The following is a 23924-nucleotide window of genomic DNA, read 5'->3' as shown; positions in this document are numbered from 1 at the left end:
CTTTCTGGAAAACCCTAATATTACTTTCCTCCCCTGCTCTGCACTGAACCCTGCCTCACTGCTCCCAATGACTCCCACGTCTAACACACCAACTCAAAATTGCTTGGAAACCTTAGATGATTTCCTCCCCTGTCATTCTTCTATTTCTGAGGGACCACTCACCAAGCCTGACCTTATCTGGTTCACTGACGGCAGTTCCTTTAGGCAGAACGGCACTCATTACTCTGGATATGCTGTAGTTTCAGCCACTGAGATTATAGAGGCCAAAACTCTGCCTTCAGGAACTACCAACCAGCAGGCTGAACTTATAGCAGCCACTCGTGCCTGCCTTCTAGCACAAGGCAAATCCCTCACCCTTTATACTGACTCAAAATATGTCTTCCATATCTTATTATCCCATGCTGCAATATGGAAGGAGCGAGGCCTACTTACCACCAAAGGTAATGCCATCACTAATTCGGCTCTTATAACCAATCTGATAGAGGCCTCCCACTTACCCACCCAGTTGGGAGTTGTCCATTGTAGGTCCCATCAGAAGGACGGCTCTCTCATCACTGAGGGCAATGCCAAAGCTGACCAGGCGGCATGAATAGCTGCTACCACTTCCAATTATGGCCCCCCTGGAGGACATATAATGGCCACTTTAGACAGCTCATCTGAAGTCCCTACTTCTTCCAGTAAGAACAAGGATCTTTTCAAGTTCCTTCATACTCTATTCCATTCCAATTCTCAGTCTTTAACCCTCTTTCTACAGAGCTTCTTCTCCCTCACCCCCTCTGACAAAGCCATGCTCCAAAATATAGCCTCTAATTGTCAGATCTGTCAGCAGACCAACCCTCATACTCCTTTAAGGCCCAAACCTTTCCCTTCCCACCAAGCCCGGGGACACATTCCCGCTGCTGACTGGCAGGTAGACTTCAACAACATGCCCACAGTATGGCGCACTAAATACCTCCTTGTCTTTGTGGACACTTTCTCTGGTTGGGTTGAGGCATTTCCCACTTCCAATAAAAAGGTTTCCACTGTAGCTTCAATCTTACTGACATACATTATCCCCAGGTTTGGTATGCCCACTTCCTTACAATCTGACAATGGCCCTGAGTTTATTTCTAGGATCACACAAAAGGTCTCTCAAGTCCTCTCCTTCAAGTGGCATTTCCACTGTCCATATCGCCCCCAGGCTTCAGGGAAAGTGGAAAGGGTAAATCGTACTCTAAAGGAAGTCCTTACCAAATTGACAATGGAATTAAACTTAGACTGGGTCAAACTCCTTCCCTTGGATTTGCTTCGAATCAGAGCTCTCCCTAAGAAACCATCTTTACTGTCTCCCTTTGAGATAATGTATGGAAGACCTCTTATACCCTCTGGGCTGGTCGTTTCACAAGGACCTCTCACCCAAGATTTGTCTTTGCCTCTCTTGTTTCATCTCCGCTCAGAACTCTGGAAATATCAGGACTGGCTTCTTCCGGACCCAGTCTCCTCTCCAAACACTCCTCCCTTAACACCTGGGAGTCTAGTCTATTATAACACCCCATAGTTGAAAGGGTCTCTTGCCCCAAAATGGGAAGGCCCCTATCCTGTCATTCTCTGTACCCACACCGCCGCCAAACTCTCCTTACCAGACAACCGTCCCACTCCCTGGATTCACATTTCTAGGTTGAAGCCATATCACCAGGAGGCCCCACCTGCTGACGATAGGACCACCCCAGAGGAACTCCAAGAATCACCTCCTGAACCTCCCCTTTACTCCTGCTCTCCACACCCATCTCACCCCTTTATGTTGCGGCTCACACGGTGTTCTCCACAGCCCAATTCCTCTTAAAGAAGGCACAATGAGCTCTCCCAACACCCTAGTCTTCTCTCTCTGTTTGTTTTTTGTGCTCTGCTTATTTTCTGTGCTCTGTCGGGACTGGTCTTTACCCTCCTCTCCTACCATGTATTTATTCACTCTTCGGGAATGATACTCAGAACATGGCATGCAGAAAGTCTGCGCAGTGGATGCAACTACTTGCTTCATCCACAACTGCACCTCTATTTCCCTAAAATTGTCACCTTCAAGGACCTTTGTCCCTGGTAGCTGGAACTGGCCTTTCATTTGCTTCCTTTTTGATCAAACCAAAGACTATTGTCATTGGTGACCTGAGATATATAATGGGTGCCCCTATTGGTCATACAGGTTCCATGATGAACGTGGTAGCTATTCTTACCACTCACTTGGTTACCCTGAAGGGTGGACTTCTAGTTACCTAAAGTGGCATAAAGGCTCTTCATCTGATAACAATGGATGGTATACTTTAGATATACCTGACCCCAAGGCCAAACGTTGGGACTATGTTGAGTTTGCTGTCTATGCTTGGACAACCTCAGCCAGACCCACAGGGTGGATGACTGTTGGCCGCACCCTGATTATGCCACCTAAAGCAACCATCCAGGTAGTCGAACACATCAAGGAGTCAGAATCAAAACTTCGAGATCTTATCCATAGCCCATCCAAAGAAGATTGAGAGCCTTCAACCCCCTTAGGCCCCCCTCCCACATGGCTCAATTTGCTACACCAAACTCTTCGATTATTAAACTCCACCCCTCTTTCTGTGCCTACTTCTCAGTGCTTTCTCTGTGCTTCACTTAGTCGTCCACTTCTAGCAGCAGTCCCATTAGCGGCAGGAAATATTTCAGCAAAAACCTACAATTTCTCTAAGAAAGGACAACCCCTACATGTGACAGGTATCCCACTGTGGGAAAGTTATTCCACCAATACTTCATTGCCTTTCATCTGTTTCCACCTGCCAACAATGAATCCTTTACCCATTTGTTCCTTGAGCTATAGCACCCCATTGAGCCCTGCGTTTATGCAACCTGGACATTTCCTCTGGTGTAACGGGTCTTTAAGTACCTCAACGATCAATGTCTCTGGCACCTGTTTCTTGGTTACTGTAGTTCCTCAGCTGTCTTTGTATACTCCCACCGAATTCCGGCAGCTGGCCCTACCTTCCCGCACCCGTAGGGCAGTCTATCTGCCGGTTCTGGTAGGCCTCACTTCAACAACCTCAGTGGCAAGTCTCGGACTCTCTGGTGGAGCTATAGGTCATGCTCTGTGGGCATCCAATGACCTGCAACAAAAACTGCAGGAAGCACTCGATACCACTGCTGAGTCTTTGGGCTCCTTGCAGCGACAGGTTACTTCATTGGCACAAGTGGCTTTACAAAACCGAAGGGCGATTGATCTTCTCACTGCAGAAAAAGGGGGTACATGCCTGTTCCTCAGAGAGGAATGTTGCTACTATGTTAATGAGTCTGGGCTAATAGAAAAAAATGTTGTTAAATTGCAGGAATTATCGACCCAACTGCTCAAACCCACCTCCTCTCATCCCATAACGGGGTTCTTCCAATCCTCTCTTGCCACGTACTTACTACCTATCTTGGGACCCCTTATTGGGATGCTCCTTTTTTGTGCTCTCTTGCCCTGTATAATGAAGTTCCTTCAAACCCAATTGCAAAAAATTTCCAATCAAACTTTCAACCAGCTTCTGCTTAGGCACTACCAGCCTCTGATGACCGATGAACCCCCAACATCTCCAAGAGAACAGTTCACTCAGTGCTGAAGCTCACTACCAGGCACGATGGAATGCAAGGGACATCAGACAGCGGGAGACAACGAGCTCAGAGAACCTCTTAATCTGCCATCCTGGATTCATGAGTCTTTATGTCCTTCTAAGCTTCCTCATGGCCCTTGGCCTCTTCTCTGTCAGTCCCCCAACATGGAACTTCTGCCAAAAATTGACCTTTGCTTTAATTTTTATCTTCATTCTGTTTTTATTCGCTCTGATCTTCTTCAGGTGCTGGTGACGCCATGACCAGGCAACGCTTCCAGTATTTCCTAGAGTCTCTGTTACAGGACCAGTGGCTGATACCAACAATCTCCTCCATCCAGGACTGGTTCGATGCCATCGACAACTTGTGGCTTCAGGGAACTTTCACAGACTTCACCCCTACAGAAGTAGCTGTCTATAGCCACTGGGTTTTATTTCTGGCTGCCATTATATCCCCAGACCTGCCCCTCGAGCATTCCTCCACTTCCCTTTCTAGGCCCCACAGCGCCCCCACACAGCAGGAAGCAGCCGGATCTGACCAACGACGTCCCACTTCCTAAGAAAACAAAAAGGGTGGAATGTTGGGAAAAGTATAAACGGCAGCCATACCCCAGAGAAAAAAACCCAACATGGCGCCTAAGCACCTCTTCTTCCTACCTTCTTCTTTTCTGCAGTGGCGCGAAAAGTTCCCGCACGTGTGAACTCTCCCGCCGGCGCCAATTTCAAATCTTGCTGGCGGGGAACCTTAGCCCCAATGAGAACTAATTCCTGGGCTCCGGAGCTGATATCTGAAAGAACTTGCCAATAAACGGGTTGCCTGCCATTTATCTAAACCCTACCATCTCCCCCTTAGTTCTATATAAGCACACTGCTTTTTGCAATAAAATTGGAATTCTCCTGGCGAAGTGTCTTTGTGTGGGGAATTCTTTCAAGAAGGGGACCCAGTTTGAGTGGGACTCACCACCAGATCACTAGCCTATATAGCATCTTCCTCTAAAGCACACTCCCCAGGTCCCCTTCAGTCCCAGCTGGGCACAGTCCCTGGGGACATGACTGCTGGAAAACTGCCTGCAAAACTGGATGATTTGGAATTTGTTCTTCATGGTCATAAGATGCTGGCTTATTTTTGTGACTTCAATGCCATTTTGAAACCAAGGTGGTCAGACTCCTTTACAAACAGCCAGTCATGAATTCAACTTCATTAAGGCCAATTAATCCTTGATTCATTATAAATTTGCCCAGAGGAAGTTATTATACTTTCCCCTTTGATTGGAATTTGGGCTTCAACTATGCTTTCAGGAGTGAAATGAAAATTTCTCTTTTCTGAGAGAGGACCTACCTTGTCAGGGATTGCCATTAACCCTGTGTGTTCCTCAGTGGGTCGTACACGAACCTCAGAGCAGACTGTCAGGCCTCCAGCTGAGCTCCCTGTCACCCCCAGAACTGACCGATCAGCTAATGCCACACTGAATCAGAGGTGGAGGAAGTCTGACACAGTGGCAGAATCTCATTCCAGCAGGGCACACTGGTCCTCGTCTGTCATCCAGGTGGCTCAGGAGGCTGAGACACGAGGATGGCAAGCAAATTGGAGGCCAGCCTCCACACCTTAGTAAGACAGTGACTCAAAATAAAAACACCAAAGAGAGCGAGAGATACAGCACAATGGTAGAGCACCCCTGGGTTCCCTCCCTAGGATCACAATCAATGAGAAAACCTGCCACTGAATTTGGTTTACTAATACCAGATTTTTGTGAGAAATTTTGTGTCTATGTTCATGGGGATATTGACCTGGGTTTTTGTTTTTCCTTGTAGAATCTTTACCTGATGCTGTTACCAGGATGACGCTGGCTTCATGGGAACATATTAGAAAACATTTCTTCCTATTTATTTATTTGGTAAGAGTTTGAGATGCATTTGGTTTCATTCTTTGTTTTGGCACCGGGGTTTGAACCCAGGGGCACTACCCATGGAGCCCCATCCCCAGACCTTTTTTATATTTTATTGAGAGACAGGGCCTCACTGAGTTGCTTAGGCCCTCGCTTTTGCTGCGGCTGGCCTTTAATTTGTAATCCTCTTGACTCAGCCTCCCCAGCTGCTGGGATGACAGGAGTGCACCAACTTGCCTGGCTGGTGTTCATTCTTTAAATATATCATAGAATTCACAATCGAGTCAAGCCATTGTATCCTGGGCTTTGCTTTTCTTTCTTGGAAATCCCTTGCAGCTAGCCATAACTTTTTTTTTTTTTTTTGGTACTGTGGCTTGAACCCATGTTGCTTAACTACTGATCTACATCTCCAGCCCTTTTAATGTTTCATTTTGAGACTAGTTCTCACTAAGTTACTGAGGCTGGCCTCCAACTGGAGATCCTCCTGCCTCAGCTTCCTGAGCCCTGTGATTACAAGCGTGCACCAATGTGCCCAAGAAAAATAAATAACTTCTCTTTTGCTTTATCCACCACTGTTTTGACTTTCTCTGTTAACTTAATGCAGTTATACTAACATTCTAACTAATACAACATTCGATCTGTTGAGAGCCAAGGCACAGTCAGAATGATGCCTGGCATTTGCCAGAGGGAATGTTTGAAAGATGATGCCAGTGAACCATTGAGATAATGATTTTGTTACCCCTGTTGACCGGTGACGAGTTCTTGCTTCCCCAATGTTGAAGAATAACACCAAAGAAGCACGCCCAGGCAAGGTCAGAGTAGAAATTAGAAGTTTATTAAAGGACAGCAGAAAAGACTTCTCCCGGAGGAAGAAGGGGACCCAAGAGGTGGAATCCGTGGAAGGGATGTTGTCTCCCCTTTTTATAGTTCTTTCAGTGATGGAATGTAGGTGGGAAGGCCCGAGGGGTGGGACACAGGTGGGCCAAAGAAGTAATCTGGTCAGGAAGGACTTCTGAGTCAGCGCCTTTTTGCTGGGGGCTGTTCATTAACATTTCTTTGAGGTGGACTTTGGCCTAGGGCCTTTTTGGGACTTCATTAACATTCCATGAGTTGTCCTGTGTTTTCCCTGAGTCATTCTCCGCATGGTCTCCATTTTAGATTTCACTCGATATTAGACCCGATTTATCTAACTACACTGACTACCTAACTTTAAATCTGGCTTCAATTTGAGTTAAGCTATATGTAATTGCTGTGATTCTGGATCGATTGTATTGTATATTTGACCTTTACTGGTGGGCAATAGGGAGGCTCTTTCTGCCTCGGGCGCCTGCTACTTTGAAGTTCTCACACTTCTTTGGAGTTCTCGCGGGGATTCCTGGAGAGTTGTTTGGGGAGGTGCCGGAGGAGGGAATTCCAGTGGGTAGTGTTCCTGGAAGGCCCGCGTGGGAGGCGTTTGCAGGAGTGCGGATAATAAAGGAGTTCCTGCTTTGAACCTATAAGTGCCTCGTGGAGGCTCGGTTATTTTGTGCCCAGCCAGACTGTGGCAAGATCATCACTTGCACAATTGTGAGTGTTCAGCTGTGGTCAGAGGCCATGACAGAACAAGGGCTCCTGGGGAACCATGGGTGACTTTCTCCTCCTGAGCAGCAGTACAGAAGGCAAGGTAGGCTGGACCCTGGGCTTGGGGGTCCAAAGGTCAAATGGGACAGAGGTCAAGGCAGGCAGGGAGCAAAAGAGTTGGGAACCAAGTGAATGAGAGCCTCACTCTTGGGCTGGAGAGAAGAGAGGTGGAAGGACTTAAGGTGAAAGTTGATGGGAATGAGAAACTGAGAGGTGGCAGAGATGGGATTGTTCAGTGCATGGTTCTGGAAGGTAGTTCTCCATAGGATTATTGGTGTATGTTTCATTGCATTGATCTGGCATTTTAGTACCTATTAGTAGATAAAAACATATTTGAAGCCAGGCACAGTGGAATATGCCTGTCATCCCGGTGACTTGGGAGGCTGAGGCAGGAGGATCACAAGCTGGAGACCAGCCTCAGTAACTTATTGAGTCCCTAAGCAACTCAATGAGACCTTCTCTGTAAATAAAATATAAAAACGGGTGAGGATGGGGCTCAGTGGTAAAGTGTGCCTGGGTTCAATCCATAGTACAAAAATAAAGAGCATGAATTCAACAGTGTGTGTGCATGTGCAGGGGGGTGTTTTTTAGAACCTTCTTTGAATTCATAAGAAGTCTTATCTAGAAGCTGGTTTGTAGACTGTGTAACACGTTCCAAAATTAAAATTAAAATGGTAAATATGTGTTCTCCACCTTCATAATGTAAAGCAGTAGAGGGAAACAGGCAAACATTGACTCAATAAGGATGTCAATGATCAGAATAAAATAATTAGATTGAACAGTTGACTAGAGAGGACAAGGAAATCACATGGGAGTCAGCAACCCCGCAGCTGGACTGGATCTCAGGCATGTCTTCACCCTCATGTGAGCTCGCTTGTCTCTGGAATTTCTGTTTTCCTCTGGATGTTTTTTTTTTTTTTTTTTCATCTGCAAAATGGTGCAATGCCATTTGCTTCTGACAAAGTCTCACTCATTTATTAAGATTTTGAGTAGGTGCCAGGCATGGTGGTGCATACCTCAAATACCAGCGGCTTTGGAGGCTGAGGCAGGAGGGTCACAAGTTGGAGGCCAGCCTCAGCAATTTAGCAAGGCCCTAAGGTACTTAGTGAGACCCTGTCTGTAAATAAAATACAAAAATGGGCTGGGGCTGGTCCTCAGTGATTTAGAGCCCCTGGTTTCGATCCTGGGTACAAAACAAACACCCAGAAAAATGCTCCTGGGGCCACCACCCACCCCTCCCTCAACTCGTCAGCCAGGGAGCAGAACTATGGGGCTTAGTCCTTCTGCGCTCACACACACCCGCAGAGCAAGCTGGAAGTACTGATGCCAGGAAAGTCAATCCAGAGACACAGCAGGAAGTGTGTGGGTGGAGCTCTACTGGCAGGTGCGATGAGCGCATGCCTGAGCCAATGGAGAGTGACGGTGTTCCAATATTCTCCAATGGGGCGCCGGCGGAGGCGGGCTCTTGCCAGGCTCCCTAGTAATGGCCGCTTGGTAACCCCTGGGCGGGTGCAGGGTAGTGACTCATGGTTCTGCGTGGGTTGGGCTCCCGGCTGGCACCTTGAAGATCCAGGAGGTGGAGAGCGCCACGAAGATGGCGCGCATTGCCTCACACAGCCACTGGAAGGGGCTGGAGCTGGACGAGAGCGCCCTAGCCAAGCAGGCAGCCGTGGGGCTCCTGGGGCAGGAGAATGTGCGAGAGGGGCGGCAGGCAGGCCCGGGGGGCGTGGGGGCATGGGGACCTTCCTAGCGTTCACCTGACTCAGTTTCAGTTTGGTGCCCGGAGTTGACCCAGGGGCGCTGCCCGCGGAGGCACACTGCAGCCCTTTTTGTGTTTATTCGGAGACAGGGTCTTGCTGAGCTGCTGAGGCTGTTCTCCACCTTGCAGTCCTCCTGCCACAGCCTCCAGGTGACCTGGGATGACAGGCCTGTGCCACCACGCCCAGACCAACCATCCTTTTACCAGTCAAGTCTACTTTTGTTAAGTGGAAACTGTAACAAGTCCCAGCACTTACGGTATTTTTTAAATAATTATTATTATTATTATTATTATTATTATTATTATTATTATTATTATTATTATTTTATAATTATTCAGAAAAAAATGGCCCATTCATTGGCCACCCAGTTTAGTAAAGACAGCTGGGGGTGTGCACTCTAAGTTGCTGGACCATAGAATCATGGCCCATGGTCTCCCTGAAGGTTGAGCATCTACAGAAACCTGCAATTTATATGAGCTTGTGACTGTGGCCTTGGAGCCTCCTATTAACAGAAAAGGCCAAAGAAAAGCCTCTGGTTTCTTGTTTATGTCTCTTTTTGGGGGGTGGGGGTGCCAGGGATTGAACTTGGGGAAGCCTCTACCCCTGAGCCCCTCTCCAGTCCTATTTTGCAGTTTATTTACAGACAGGGTCTCTCTGAGTTGCTCAGGATCTCACTTTGGCTGAGGCTGGTTTTGAACTGACATCCTCCTGCCTCAGCTTCTCAGGTCCCTGCGATCACAGGTGTGGGCCACTGTGCCCAGCAGACTTTTCTCTCTCACCTCCACTGTCGGGCCATCCAGAGCAGTGCCTGGAAGGTGCTGGTGCCCAGGGTTGGTTGGACCAGTCTGTGAATCGTTTGGACCAGGGACTGCATTTTTTTCCCCACTGAAACACAGTAATAGTGACCATTTATTCCCTCTGTCTGCAGGTAGGTGATGTCATAGAAGAGTTAATTGAAAGCAAGAAGATGGCAGGAAGAACTGTGCTGTGGGTGGGACCTCTGGGAACTGGAAAGGTCCTTGTGTTCTCATTGATTTCTGCTGCCCAAGAGGACAATCCTCAAGTAGAAGCCAAATGGAATATACATCTTAACTAGTCTTTGTTTAGCGACGTGGGTCACATGTGTGTTTAAGAAAGGAATCTGATCCCAAACTCATGATTCTAGAATGAAAATCATCCTGGCCAGAGGGGGAGGAAAGTCCTCTGAGGGGTCTGGTCGCTGGGATGGTCCTTGAGCTCTTTCAAGTCTTCTTTGCTTGGGAAATGCATCTCTTTTTCTTTTCTTTTCTTATTTTTTAACCAGTGAATGAACTTGGGGGCACTCAACCACTGAGCCACATCCATTTTTTGTATTTTATTTAGAGCCAGGGTCTTGCTAAAGTTGCTGAGGGCCTTGCTAAGTTGCTGAGGCTGGCCTCCAACTCGTGATCCTCCTGCCTCAGCCTCCTGAGCAGTAAGATTATAGGTTTTCACCACTGCGCCCAGCTGAAAATCCATTTCTGTTGGTCCAGGGCCTCCTAAAATTTTGTGACAGGCTGTGGCTGTGGCTCAGCGGTAGAGCGCTCGCCTTGCACATGTGGGACACTGGGTTCGATCCTCAGCACCACATAAAAATAAAGAAGTGAAATAAAGGTATTGTGTCCAACTACAACTAAAAAATAAATATTAAAAAATTAAAACAAAGATGTTATGTCCATGCACAATTAAAAAAAAAATATTTAAAAATCTTCTGTGGCACATTATTGGAGGGGGAAAAATGAGTCAGACAGTATTTTTTCGAATGCGAACTTTGCCCACCACTATTTTGGCTAGGAGCATGATTGACAAATACCAGAAACGTGCTTTGGATCTTAAAGGGGCTTCTAGTGTTTTCCAGGCAGAGAAACAGGAAGTCTCCTGATGGCACAAAATGGCTCAGTTGAGTGCTGAGCTTAAAACTGCTGACTGATTTTATTTATTTATTTACTTTTAGAGAGAGAGAGAGAGAGAGAGAGAGAGAGAGAGAGAGAGAGAGAGATATGTATGTGGTGCTTTGGATTGAACCCGGGCAGCATGCATGTCAGACAAGCGTGCTACTGCTTGAGCCACATCCCCAGCCCCTGCTGACTGATTTGAAATGTTGGAATTGGGCAGAAAGTTTGATAATTCCCCTGGAATCAGGCTTTCCAGGGGACAAAAGAGGACACACAGGGCAGCTTGTTGGGATCTGCAAGGGGATCGACCAGATCCTCTGGCTTCCCAGAGCTCCTGGTCTGGGCATGGCTTGTTCTCTGGAAGGGCCTCTTGGCATAAGAGAGTAGGAGCCTGCACTCTTGTATGTAAAGAAGTGGGCTGTTACCAGGTGTGGTGGCTCCTGCCTGTCATCTCAGTGACTCTGGAGGCTGAGACAGGAGGATCACATGTTGGAGGCCAGCCTCAGCAGTTTCACCAGGGTCTAAGTGACTTAATGTGACCCTGTTCAAAAATAAACACCCTAAAGTTCTGGGCTGCCTCTTGGTGGGTATTGATTGATCAGTTGGGAGGCCTGGGGCAGGCTCTTGACCTTTCAGAAGCAGAAACACAATCAACTGTGAAATAAAAGCTTGATTTTTAATTTTGAAGTTGTATATATGGAGTTGTCAGGGTGTGTTGTGTGGTGTCTGATGGTGGATGAAGAAGTCCTCTGTCTGGGGGAAGTTTTTTGAGACTGGAATGCCATACAGTGTGCACTTACAGCAACATTAACTTGTCCAAGTCATCTTCGATTTTTTTTTTTTTTGGGGGGGGGGTTACCAAGAATTGAACCCCAAGAATTGAACCCAGGAGCTCTCGACTCCTCAGCCCCATCTTCAGCTATTTTTACATTTTATTTAGAGACAGGGTCTCACTTAGTTGCTTAGGGCTTCACTTTTTCTGAGGCTGGCCTCCAACTCATGATCCTCCTGCCTCAGCCTCTGGAGCCACTGGGATGATAGGCCTGTGCCATTGCACCAGCATGATAGTTGTTTCCTTCAGTGCTGTTTCTCTCAGTGTTATTTGGTACTTTTTGTCTTCCAGTGTTGCTCTTAAGAAGTCTGATTTTCAGGGTTGGAACCTTTCTTTCTGGATGTTTTGGAGGTACTTTTGGATAGGGCGCCCTCCCCTGATTTCCCTTTCTTGATGACCACAGTGCTTTCTGAGTCTCACTGTTTGGTGTCGTTGGTTTGGACACTCGCCAGCTCTGAGCTGTGGGCTTTTCCTGTTCTCTGTGTGCTCTTTCTGGAAGTCCAGCCAAGTGAGATCAGCTGTGCAACAATTTTCAACCTGGGCTGGTTTTGCCCCCCAGGAGATATTTGCCAGTATCTGGAAAGTCGTCTCTTGTGGTTTTCAAAACGTGGTGGGGGGACTCCTGGCATCTAGTGTTAGAGGCCAGTGATGCTGCCAAGCAACCTGCAGTGCAAGGCTGTCCCCAAAAAACAGAAGAAAGACTGAGAAATCCTTTTTTTTTTTGGCTACCAGGGATCAAACCCAGTGGCACTTAACCCCTGAGCCCTGTCCCTAGCCCTTTTTGTATTTTATTTAGAGACAGTGTCTTGCTGAGTTGCTCAGGGCCTTGCTAAGTTGCTGAGGCTGGCCTCCAATTAGCCTTCCTCCCGCCTCAACCTCCCAAGCTGCTGGGATGACAGGCACGCACCCCCCCACACACAGCTAAGTTTCTTAATCCATGAAATACAAGTTAGTGGGCTGGGATTGTGGCTCAGCAGTAGAGCACTCCCCTAGCATGGGCAGGACCCAGTTCGATCCTCAGAACCACATAAAGATAAAGGCATTGTGTTATGTCCATCTACAACTAAATCAGTTATATCAGTTCAGTCACCTATATCAGTTCAATATTTATTGCTAAGGGGGGGGGGGGTGCTTAACTTTATAATGGCTTGATTTTTGAGCATTTTTTAAGATTTAAGATCTTCCCCTAATTTAGGACTGGAACAAAATTAAACTTGTTTCAAAGAAAAAATAAATAAATATAAATAATGCAACCCTGTTCAAAAATAAACAACATAAAGGTCTGGGATGTGTCTTGGTGGGTAATGATAGATCAGCTGGGAGGCCTGATAATATTAAAATATTAAAAAAAAAATACAAGTTAGACTTTCAAGATGACAGGCTATGGAAAGATCAGTGAGATCTATAGAGCTCCATAGGAAAGGGTAGTTATATGTGGCTTTCTTAGATGAGTTTTTTTAATAATATTATATTTTTTTTTAGTTGTAGTTGGACACAATACCATTGTTTTATTTATTTATTATTATGTGATGCTGAAGATGAAACCCTGGGCCCTGCACATGCTAGGCGAGTGCTACAACACTGAGCCCCAGCCCCAGCCCAGCCCCTTCCATGAGCTTTTAATGGGAGAAAGCTGGACAGACATGGAGCCATTCTTAACCAAGTATTGATCCTATGTGAATGGAAGGGTCATGGTCACCCCTTCAGTATTAGGTGGAGAGAGGCAGGGATGCTGTTCAGTGGGACGTGGTCACTGTTTTCACACTGGAAACTGAGAATGGGGAGTTGGGGGCTGTGAAAGAACAGGGAAGAGACATTCTGGGTAGAAGGTGGACATGAAAACCAGGCACAATGGCTCACACCTGTAAACCCAGCAACTCAGGAGGCTAAGGCAGGAGGATCTCAAGGTGGAGGCCAGCCTCAGCAGCTCAGTGAAACCCTGTCTCTAAATAGAAATGCTGGGCCTGGGGCTCAGTGGTGGAGCAGCTGCCTGGCACATACAAGGCTCTGAGTTCCATTCCCAGAACCAGCAAAATAAAACATGTGGGCAGAGCCGCCTGTGGCCTCCCCTAGGCCTCATGGTGTTGGAATCGCATCCCTCCGTGTTCTGTTTTAAACATTTTCCTTTGCTATTAGAACACTTGCTTTGGGCTTGCCAACTCAGATGCCTAAGCATTCGGGCAGCGAGGTAAGCAAAGTGACTGGCTCAAGCCCAAGGATGTGGTGCCCTTTCACTAAAAGAGGGCCACGAGGTCCAGACCTGGTTTCTCAAAAGAAGCCAAATACCTGGATTTCTACACGAAAGTTCCTAGGGATCAAAAAATGGCAAGAGCCAGGCATGGTGGCACATGCCTTTAATCCCAGTGGTTGGCTCAGGAGGCTGAGGAAGAGGATAGCAAGTTTGAGGCCAGCCTCAGCAAAAGCAAGGCCCTCAGCAACTCAGGGAGACCCTGTCTCTAAATAAAATACCCAATAAGGCTGGGGATGGGGCTCAGGGGTTGAGTGCCCCTGGTTTCCATCCCCCCACAAAAAAGGCACATCTAAGACTACGTGGTCCCAACCAAACCATCCTGTGGGCAGGTCGTTGGCTCCTTGTAATCTAAATAGTATTTTAATTCACCAGGTGAGGCCATGCAGTATCAGCACTGCTGTGTGCCCAAGACCACACTTGAAAACAGGGAGAATACCAGAACTAGAACCAGCCTCTGCCCCACGGGCTAGTGGATTTTGCCCCACAGTGTTCACTGATCATCCCCCAGGTCGGCTGCTCAGAGGTGTTTCCAAAAGGGTATTAAAAAGAAAATCTAAGAGGAGCCTTCCCTGGGCCATCTTTGAGGACGTAGCTCCAGTTGGCCTTGTCCCAGCAGCTTGGGAGGCTGAGGCAGGAGGATCAAAAGTTGGACGCCAGCCTCAGCAACTTAGTGAGGCCCTCAGCAACTCAGGAGGCACTGCATGGCCTGCACACCTGGTGTCTGACCTCATTCTCATTTCAGAGATGAGAAAGGATGAAATGGCACTCAGAGGCCATGGCATTTCCCAGTCCTGGGCCCACTTGAGAACATTTGCTTTCCATAATTTGGTATTTGACGAGACGTCTGTTCCATCTGGTTCTCTTTAGCATCTGCCAACCTAAGTCAGGTTACTGAGCATCAATTTATAGTTGACCACAGGGCACGGTCAGGGGGAGCTTGTGCAGACCAACCCACCATTTTCAGATTTGGCCTCACATATCATCCACTATTTTCTGGCCTTTTAACATAAAATGAAGGTCATGTAATAAATCATTCCTGATTTGTTAGTGTTATTTTTTTTGGACCCAGGGATTGAACTCAGGGGTGCTTAACCCCTGAGCCCCATCCCCAACCCTTATATATTTTATTTAGAGAGAAGGTCTCACTGAGTTGCTCAGGGCCTTGCTAAGTGGCTGAGGCTGGCCTCTACCTTGCCATCCTTCTGCCTCAGCCTCCTGAGTCTCAGGGATCACAAGTGTGCGACACCATGTTCAGCCTCTTGAATAAATTTTTATAGATGTCTTTGAATTATGTTTTCAAGACTGTGAAATGAAAACCTTTCTTTTCTTGCCTCTGTAGACAGCCCTGGCCCTTGCAATTGCTCAGGAGCTGGGGAGTAAATTGCCTTTCTGCCCCATGGTGGGGAGCAAAGTTTATTTACTCCATGGAGATCAAGAACACAGAGGTGCTGATGGAGTACTTTCACAGGGCTTTCGGTGAGTGTCCCCTTGGAGTGACAGATGGCTGTTACTTCTCCGGTGCTTTGAATCCTTTCATCTTAAAAATGCTTCTGTGATGTGTTGATTGGACTGCTCATGTTCTTTTGATGCTGTTGACAAGACAGGAAAGAGCAGCCAGCCATCCCAGCAGCTTGGGAGGCTGAGGTAGGAGGATCACAAGTTGGAGGCTAGCCTCAGCAACTTAGTGAGGCCCTGAGAAACTCAGCAAGACTCTGTCTCTAAATAAAATATAAAAAGAGCTGGGGACAGGGCTCAGTGGTCGAGGGCACCTGGGTTCCATCCCTGGTACCCAAATAAATAATAAATAAATAAAAAGACTAAGAAGTCTTGGGGAGCTTTTGATTTAATGAAGAAGGAAAGAAAATGCAGTGGGAAGGTGCAGCATTTGGAAGTGGGGAGATGTCATGGGACCCTGTTTCACCCCCCACATCCATCTGATTTCCTGGTGACTGGCACTCTGTCTTCCTGTGGTGCCTCTCTGGGGGACTGGCTCTGCCTCTTGATATTCCCCAGCAGGTCCCTGTAAGCATTCAACTATGGGCTGGCTCTCTCTCTCTCTCTCTCTCTCTCTCTCTCTCTCTCTCTCTACCGTGGCTGCTGAGCCAGCCCCAGCCCCTGTGTGTCACTAAGGTAAACTGAAGAGTTCTAATTCTGAAATGTGTCCAGAAGCTAAGCTTTGTGTCACATTGAATTTAGGCTTTTTATTTTTATTTTTTGGTACAAGGGATTGAACCCAGGGGCACTTCACCCCTGAGCCCCATCCCCAGCCTTTTTTGTATTTTATTTAGAAACAGGGTCTTCCTGAATTGCCGAGGCTGGCCTCCAACTTTCAATCCTCCTGCCTCAGCCTCCTGAGCTGCTGGGATTATATGTGTGTACAATCACAACTAGGTTTTACATTTAAAATTTTTCTCTCTATTGTTTTTTCTTCATTTCTTTTCCCTTTTCATTTCCTATTTTTCAGGGTCTCACTTTGTTTCCCAGGCAGTCCTGGAACTCCTGGGTTCAAACCATCCTCTTGCCTCAGTATGCTGAGTAACTATAGCTACAGATGTGTGCTATGGTGCCTGGCTTACTTTTCCTTATTTAAACATGTGCCAGTGATTTTATTTATCTCATTAATTAAACATATGAACCATATTCCAACAGCTCAGGAGGCTGAGGCAGGACGATAGCAAGTTGGAGGCCAGCCTCAGCAATTTAGCCAGACCCTGAGCAACTCAGTGAGACCTTGTCTCTAAATAAAATATAAAAGGGGCTGGGGATGGGGCTCAGGGGTTGAGGGCCCCTGAATTCCATTCCTAGTACCAAAAAGAACAAAAAAAAAATGTGACCAGTAAGATATCACAACCTTTCAAATACCTAAATATTAATATTTTTAATAACTTAAATTGGGCTGGGGATGTGGCTCAAGCGGTAGCACGCTCGCCTGGCATGCGTGCGGCCTGGGTTCGATCCTCAGCACCACATACAAAAAGATGATGTGTTCGCCGATAACTGAAAAATAAATATTAAAAAAATTATCTCTCTCTCTCTCTCTCTCTCTCTCTCTCTCTCTCTCTCTCTCTCTCTCTCCCTCTCTCCCTCCCCCCCTCTCTCTCTCCCCCTCTCTCTTAAAAAAAAAAAAAAAAAAAAAAACTTAAATTTATTTATTTTTTAATTCTCGGCAGACACAACATCTTTGTTTGTATGTGGTGCTGAGAATCGATCCCGAGCCACATGCATGCCAGGTGAGCGTGCTACCGCTTGAGCCACATCCCCAGCCCCTAAGAACTTAAATTTAAAAAACACCATTTTTCTTGGCTGGGGCAGGGGCTTAGTGGTAGAGCACCCACCTAGCATGTGTGGGGCCCTGAATTCCATCCTCAGTGCCTCATAAAAAATAAAATAAAATAAAAGAATTGTGTCCATCTACAATTTAAAATTTTTTTTAAAAAAACAATATTTGTGAGACAAACACCTGATAAAACTGGCCTTCACACAGTTGCTTTTTTTTCAGTGGCTCAGCAGGAACTGAAATGCTTTTAAAATTTGAAAATGTAGAGGTCACCAGGCACATTTGATGGGAGTCAGCCCTGGGGTGAGGGGGTGGGGGACATAGCAGCGGCTATTGATGGCAGCAGGTGAGGAGAAATTTCTAGATCCTGCAACAGAATGAAAGGGAAAGCCGTGGCCTCCCCTCAGACAGGAGCCTGCTGTCCCTGCACCTTTGACTTCCTGCAAAGCTACAGAGGGAGGAAGGGAGCAGTCATCTGTCCCCATCTGTGCCACTCCCTTGAGGTGATAAAGGTCCCAGTCAGGGACTTAGAAACTTGAGCCAGCAGATGAAACCCATGCCCTTTGTGCTGTCATGGCCAGAGACATTGCCTGCATCCCCTCTCCTGGCCACCATCTGGGCTCATGGTCCACTGGGCCTTCCCCTGTCTACTTGTCACCGCTGAGAAACTTCCAGACAAATATGAGTGGCTAAGAGACGGAGATGCCTTTCTTCCCCTCCTGGAGGAATTTCATGTCACGGTCCCCTGACAGGGAGTATAGGAGGGCATTCCATTTGGAGGAATTTCCTCTTTGCAGAATAGAAAAGGTTCTATTAAAAAAAATCAAAGTAGGCTTAAAAGCTCAGAATTTTCTAAACTTGACAGAGTTTTGTGATACCTTCATGTTGTCTGAGAAGTTTCTTTTCTTTTTTTCTTTTTTTTTTTTTTTTGTACCAGGGATTGAACCCAGGGGCCCTCGACCCATGAGCCCCATCCCCAGCACTATTCTGCATTTTATTTAGAGACAGAGTCTCCCTGAGTTGCTCAGGGCCTCAGTGTTGTGGAGGCTGGCCTCTAACCCAAGATCCTCCAGCCTCAGCCTCCGGAGCTGCTGGGACTCAAGGTGTGCGTAGCTGCTCTGCGCTTTGTTTGGGAAGTTTGTCGTGGGGTTCAGGAGCTGGGAATTTGGTTCATCAAACATAGAATGTGGCTTCTCTTTTGGGTGTTTTCCAAAAGCCCCATTTATAGGCTCTCAGGTGGATCACAGGCAGAGGAGAGCTTGCCCTTAGCTTCCAGTTTTGAGTGTCCTTGTCCTGGTTGGGTTTCTGGAGAAGAGAAGGCAAGGGATGGTGTGATAAGATAATGTACCCCTTGAACAGTGGGAATTGGCCTGAGTGTCTGATCCTGTGGCCATGTGTCTCTGCCTTTGGGATATTTCCATATCAGCTCACAGAGAGCCCGATGGCCACTTGCCAGCAGAAGTCCTCTGTGGCCTTCTCATTTGTCAGGAGAGCAACCACCTCATCTCTTTTTTTTTTTTTTTGAGGAGGAGCACCAGAGATTGAACTGGGGGCACCTAACCATGGAGCAATCTCCCAGCCTGTTTTGAATTTATTTGGAGACAGGGTTTCACTGAGTTGATCAGGGCCTCACTGGGTTGCTGAGGCTGGCCTCCAGTGCACTGTCCTTCTGCTTCAGCCTCCCTAGCTGGGATGACAGGCGTGGGGCACTGCTCCCTGTAGTGTAGCTCTCTGCCCATGATGGTGTCTCTGGGTTGTACTGTAAGGTGACTTGTCAGTTCTTGTGCTGTGGCAGTTTGAGGTAAGAAGGTTGTTGGTGGGAAGGAGATGGATGTGAAGAGAAGGATGGTCCCTCTTCTCACTGTGTCCCCATCAGCCGTCCCTCTCAGGGCTGTGGATAAAGGAGGCCAAGGAGGTCTACTAGGGGCAGGTGACTGAGCTGACGCCATGTGAGACCGAGAACCCCATGGGCGGCTACAACAAGACCATCAGCCATGTGATCATAGGGCTCAAGACAGCCAAGGGCACCAAGCAGCTCAAGGGGAGTCTGTCCTGAGCCCTGTCCTCAGCACTGTGGTACCAGGCAAGTGGTGTGACCTCTGTGTCCCTCTTTCCTTGGCCTCTGCACTATTGATTCCATATGGGACACTCAGGACAACACCATGTATTATAAAGGGACACCTCATAGAGGGATTTGACATAGGTCTCTTCATGAGGTAGCTCTTCCTTTTCTCATTGCTCCTGGGAGTTGTGTAGTTAAGTCAAGAAATTGCTTCTGCCATCTCGTCCCCCACATAATGACCATTGGCCAGCCAGGCACAGTGGAGCACACTTGTCATTGCAGCCACTGAGGAGGCTTTGCCCCAGCCCCAGGGCCAAGCTATGTGGTCTAGACTGGCCTCCACCTTGGTGATCCTCTTTCCTTAGCCTCCTGACCCAGACAGTTTGGGGGGATGCCAACTTATGTTTCCCCTTCTGAGCTGCACTCCTCTGTGTGTGCTGGGTGCTGTCGCATAGAGGAGGAGACCAAGGCCCAGAGAGCTGGAATCACAGGCCACGTCAAATGCAGCCTTAGGTGTCTAAGCAGGAAGCCCAACCCAAGAACTGGAGCTGTAGTGGTGATTCTGGGGGATGCCGTGGGGTGTGGCCATGGACACATGTCCCCTCTATGGGCAGCCAGATTCCTGTGAGAATGCTCCTGCCACTATGCAACCCTGAAGGCAAGGCAAGGAGGAGAAGTGGTGACCTTCTCTTGTCCCCTGCAAGCAGACATGGTCACACTTAGGTTCACCTCCTGGTGTGCTAACCCCCCAGTCCAGGCTCTTGCACCCTGCCACATACCCACCCACTCCTAGGGTCACTGGCTACCTCAGGTCTCTCTCTCTCTCTCTCTCTCTCTCTCTCTCTCTCTCTCTCTCTCTCTCTCTCTCTCTCTCTCTCTCTCTCGTGTTTAGTCCTGTGAACTGAACCCGGAGTGCTTAAGCAGGGAGCCAGAAACCTGCCCTTTTTATTTTGCTTTGTATTGTTTTGAGAGAGAATCTCCTCTTGATACATTGCTGAGGCTGGCCTCCAACTTGGCAATCCTCCTGCCTCAGCCTCCTGAGTCCCTGGGAAGACAGGTGTGTACCGCTGTGCCTGACCCCTCAGGTCTCTTACAAAAAGGTGCCTTCCCTCGGGGACAAAAGTAACTGGAAATTGCATCCTGGATATCTGAGTCCCCCTTTGAGTGATTTTCTTTGGTTTTAGCTGGACCCCAGAATTTTTGAAAGTCTGCAGAAGAAGTGAGTTGAGGCCAGGGAGGTCATCTACATGAAGGCCAACAACGGGGCTGTGAAAGTATGCTCCCTGGGGACAGCACCACGCCTGAGGGTCTGCCAGTGGGGAACGTGGGTGACCAGGGCATCATTTTCCTCAGTGGGGGTGGGTTGGGGAAGGTCAGCAGCTGTCCCTGGACCTAAGTCAACTTGGCTTTTCTCTCTTCCTCTCCTTGTGACTTCAGCAGAGTGTGCAAAATCCAAACCCTGTATGGGGGCAGGGACCCAGACAGCCTTTGTCTCTTCCTGCTGCACCAGGTGGCATCTTCCATTTTTCTTTATCTCCCTGGTGTCCCTCCCTGAGTCCTGAGCCTTGGGACTGCACCACGTGGCTCCTGCTCTATCTGATGCTGTGTTCCATGGTGGCTGCACCTCCCTGGTTCATGGATGAGCCTAAGGCCTCGTGTCATCCATAAATCACTACCTACAGGAGCCGGGCCCCTGGCTCCAGTGAGTCCCCTGGATGATCCTTTATCAGGAGTGAAAAGAAAGGGGAGAGAATCTTCCAGAAAGTCTCAGGTGTTGCACGGGCCAGTCTGGGAGCCCAGCATGGCACCAGGCAGCAGGGCGCAGGTGGAGGGCACTGTTGGGGGCCCTCGGTGGGCAGCAAGGACCTTTCTGTCACTGAGCACTGTGTGGTCCCAGTGCCCTGTGGTCTGCTGGCAGAGGCAGGGCAGGTGCGACTCCTAGGCCACGGATTTCACTCTGGAGCCCAAGGAGGACATGCCCTGCCCAACGGCAACATTCACAAGAAGAAGGAGGTCATCTAGGATGGGACGTTGCATGACCTGGATGTGGCCCATGCCAGGCACCAGGGACAGGCCCTCCTGGCCCAGCGCATGCCCAAGGCCCTAGGAACCAGTGGTCAGGGCCGTGCTGTCCTCCTGGAGGCCCTCTGGGAGGCTCAGCAGTTTGCACAACATGAGCTTCGGCCCCTTTGTCCCAATGTCCAGGTGCCATCACAGCTGATCTCTGGGCATTGTCTACACCTGGCTGCCTGCCAGCCTGCTGGGGGCTGCTCTCCACCCTGGGCTGGGGGTTCCTGGCGGAAGCCTTCACAGGGCTTCAGACAGCCTCACAGAGGCTCCGGCCTCTGTAGACCCTGAGCACCGAGTCCTCCAGCTCCCAGCTGGCGCTGCTCTAGGCCCCGCTTGACAGAGAGTCAGGTTTGCTCTTCATCCTGAAGGGGGCCTACTCCTCCCAACCAGGAATGGGCTTTCTGCTGGGAATCTGGTTTTGCTTTTTGTCCCTTGGAGCTTTGCCCAGGAGAGGCCAGAGACTCTTAGGATTGCAATTTCTTCCTACCTGACGGAGTTTTTTTTTTTTTTTTTTTTTAAACTGAAGCTTAAACCCCAGGGGTGCTTACCCATGGAGTCCCGTCCACAGCCCTTTCTATACTTTATTTAGAGACAGGGTGTTGCTGAGTTGCTCAGGACCTCACTAAGTTTCTGAGGCTGGCCTCCAACTTACGGTCCTCCTTTCTCAGCCTCTCAAATTGCCAGGATTTTTAAAGGCACGTGCCACCATGCAGGACTCTGCTAGATTCATGCAGGTCAGGGGAAACCTCGAGAGGATCCCTCTGAGTTCAGGAGCCCCTCATCCTTCCCAGGGGTGCTGTGCTGGGCCTGTCCACCTCAGGCTTCCAAGTAGAGTGACATCAGGGATCCACAGGAGGCAGGAGGATGGGCTTTGGTAGCTGCCTAGAAAGTCTTCTCTCCTACAGGGGTGACAAGAATCCTGTCCATGATGAGCCAGTTGATGAAGCCAAAGAAGACAGAGTTGAGGCCCTGCCTCTGATATGCTCCCAGCTCTGAGCAACTGCCACTGTGCCGCTCTGTGTCTTTAATCCCTTTAGAAGCCGTGGCCACGCTGTGTGCTCTGGTCCTGCTGAGGTCAGCATCTGCTTCCTTTTAGGTCCCAGAAAGGTGCCGAATTTTACCCCAAGCATGGGTCTCCCTTATTCCTTTGTGGACTTATTTTTTTTTTTTTTTTATGCCAGTGATTGAACTTGAGGGGCCTTGACCACTGAGCCCCGGCCCAGCACTTTTATTTTTTATTTAGAGACAGGGCATGGCTGAGTTGCTTAGGCCCTTGCTAGGTTGCTGAGGCTGCCCTCCAACTTGTGATCCTCCTGCCTCAGCCTCCCTGGCTGCTGGGATGACAGTCATGTGCTACTGCACCTGGCTCTTCCCCAATTTTGTGTCCTTCTTGGGCCCATTACCACTTTACACTCTGAAAATGTAAGTTCAATATGAATCCACTGTTGCCTTGAGGCTTCACAGCAGCCTAAGCTCCTCTATGAGTGGCCAAGAGCAGATCTGTCTCTGAACTTGGTTTTGACAGCCACGCATCACAGCTCTGGGCAAGGACAGGCCTCAGATCCCAGTTCTTTGGGAACAGCTCCAATCTGATGACAGGGGGTGCTGGTTTGGAAGGTGAGGGCTGGGACCTGAGGTGGGTCTGCCGTTCTGCAGAGGCTGTTGGCTTTGAGGCCGAGGCTGGTCCTGCTCTGACCCTCCTTGCTCAGGTTTCCTGGGGAGAAGATTCTAACTGCACTTGATGGAAAGTTCATTAACCTGAGCATTGTAACTCAGGGCCCCCAAAAGGGATCCTTGACTGAGTGCAGCAGAGGAGAATTCGTATATGAAAACACATCTCCCTGGGGATCCCAAGTGGGGTGTCCTGGCATCAGGCTTCGGGCTACATGGGGCAGCTTTGGACACTGCACCCCACACAGCTTCATGGAATGCTTTTTGTGGCATTTGGGGGCGATGATGCCTGTTTTATTTTTTTTAGATGAGGGTAAAGGGATTCAACTCAGGGTCTCTTGACCCCTGAGCCCCATCCTCAGCCCTATTTTGTATTTTATTCAGAGACAGGGTCTCAACTGAGTTGCTCAGGGCCTTACAAAGTTGCTAAGGCTGGCCTCCAACTTGCCATCCTCCTGCCTCAGCCTCCAGAGCCCTTGGGAAGCCACTGTGCCCGGCTTGAGGAATTTCTAGACTAGGGTGAAGATGTGAGGACCAGAACTTATGTCACACTGGTGGCCTCCCTGATGGGGCTGTTATGTTCCCACTCATGGAAGCTCTGTCCTTTGCTGGCTCTACAACAACCAGCCAGAGCCTGGAGGGGGCCCAGCTGGCAGAGTCCTGCTGCCTGTGGACCTGAGGGGGACTCCTTCTGGGCCCAGCTGGACTTCTGGCCCAACTGTCCACTGCAGGTCCTTGGTGCAGCTGGTGACTTCAGCCAACTTGCTGGCCAAGATCAACAGGAAGGACAGCATTGAGCAAGAGCCCATAGAGGAGAGCATCGAGCTGTTAATGACACCAAATCCTCAGCCAAGATTCTGGCTGACCAGCAGGACAAGTCCATGAAGGGACCCAGCCGGTACTCCATGGAGACTGTGTCCCCACGAATGCAGCATACACGTCCTGGGCCTGGCCTCCCCTCTCCCTTGAGCTCTGCAGTGTGGTTAGTTCTG

The 23924-nt window shown here is 48.7% G+C and overlaps 1 pseudogene; it reads left to right on the top strand.

The window, feature by feature from the left end:
• The first annotated feature begins 2849 nt into the window (after positions 1 to 2849).
• Positions 2850 to 23817, top strand: LOC114083519 (ruvB-like 1; annotated as a pseudogene).
• The last annotated feature ends 107 nt before the right edge of the window (positions 23818 to 23924 follow it).

The sequence above is a fragment of the Marmota flaviventris genome, chromosome 2, assembly GCF_047511675.1.
Source record: "Marmota flaviventris isolate mMarFla1 chromosome 2, mMarFla1.hap1, whole genome shotgun sequence".
NCBI lineage: Eukaryota > Metazoa > Chordata > Mammalia > Rodentia > Sciuridae > Marmota > Marmota flaviventris.
This window is presented reverse-complemented; position numbering and strand designations above follow the sequence as displayed.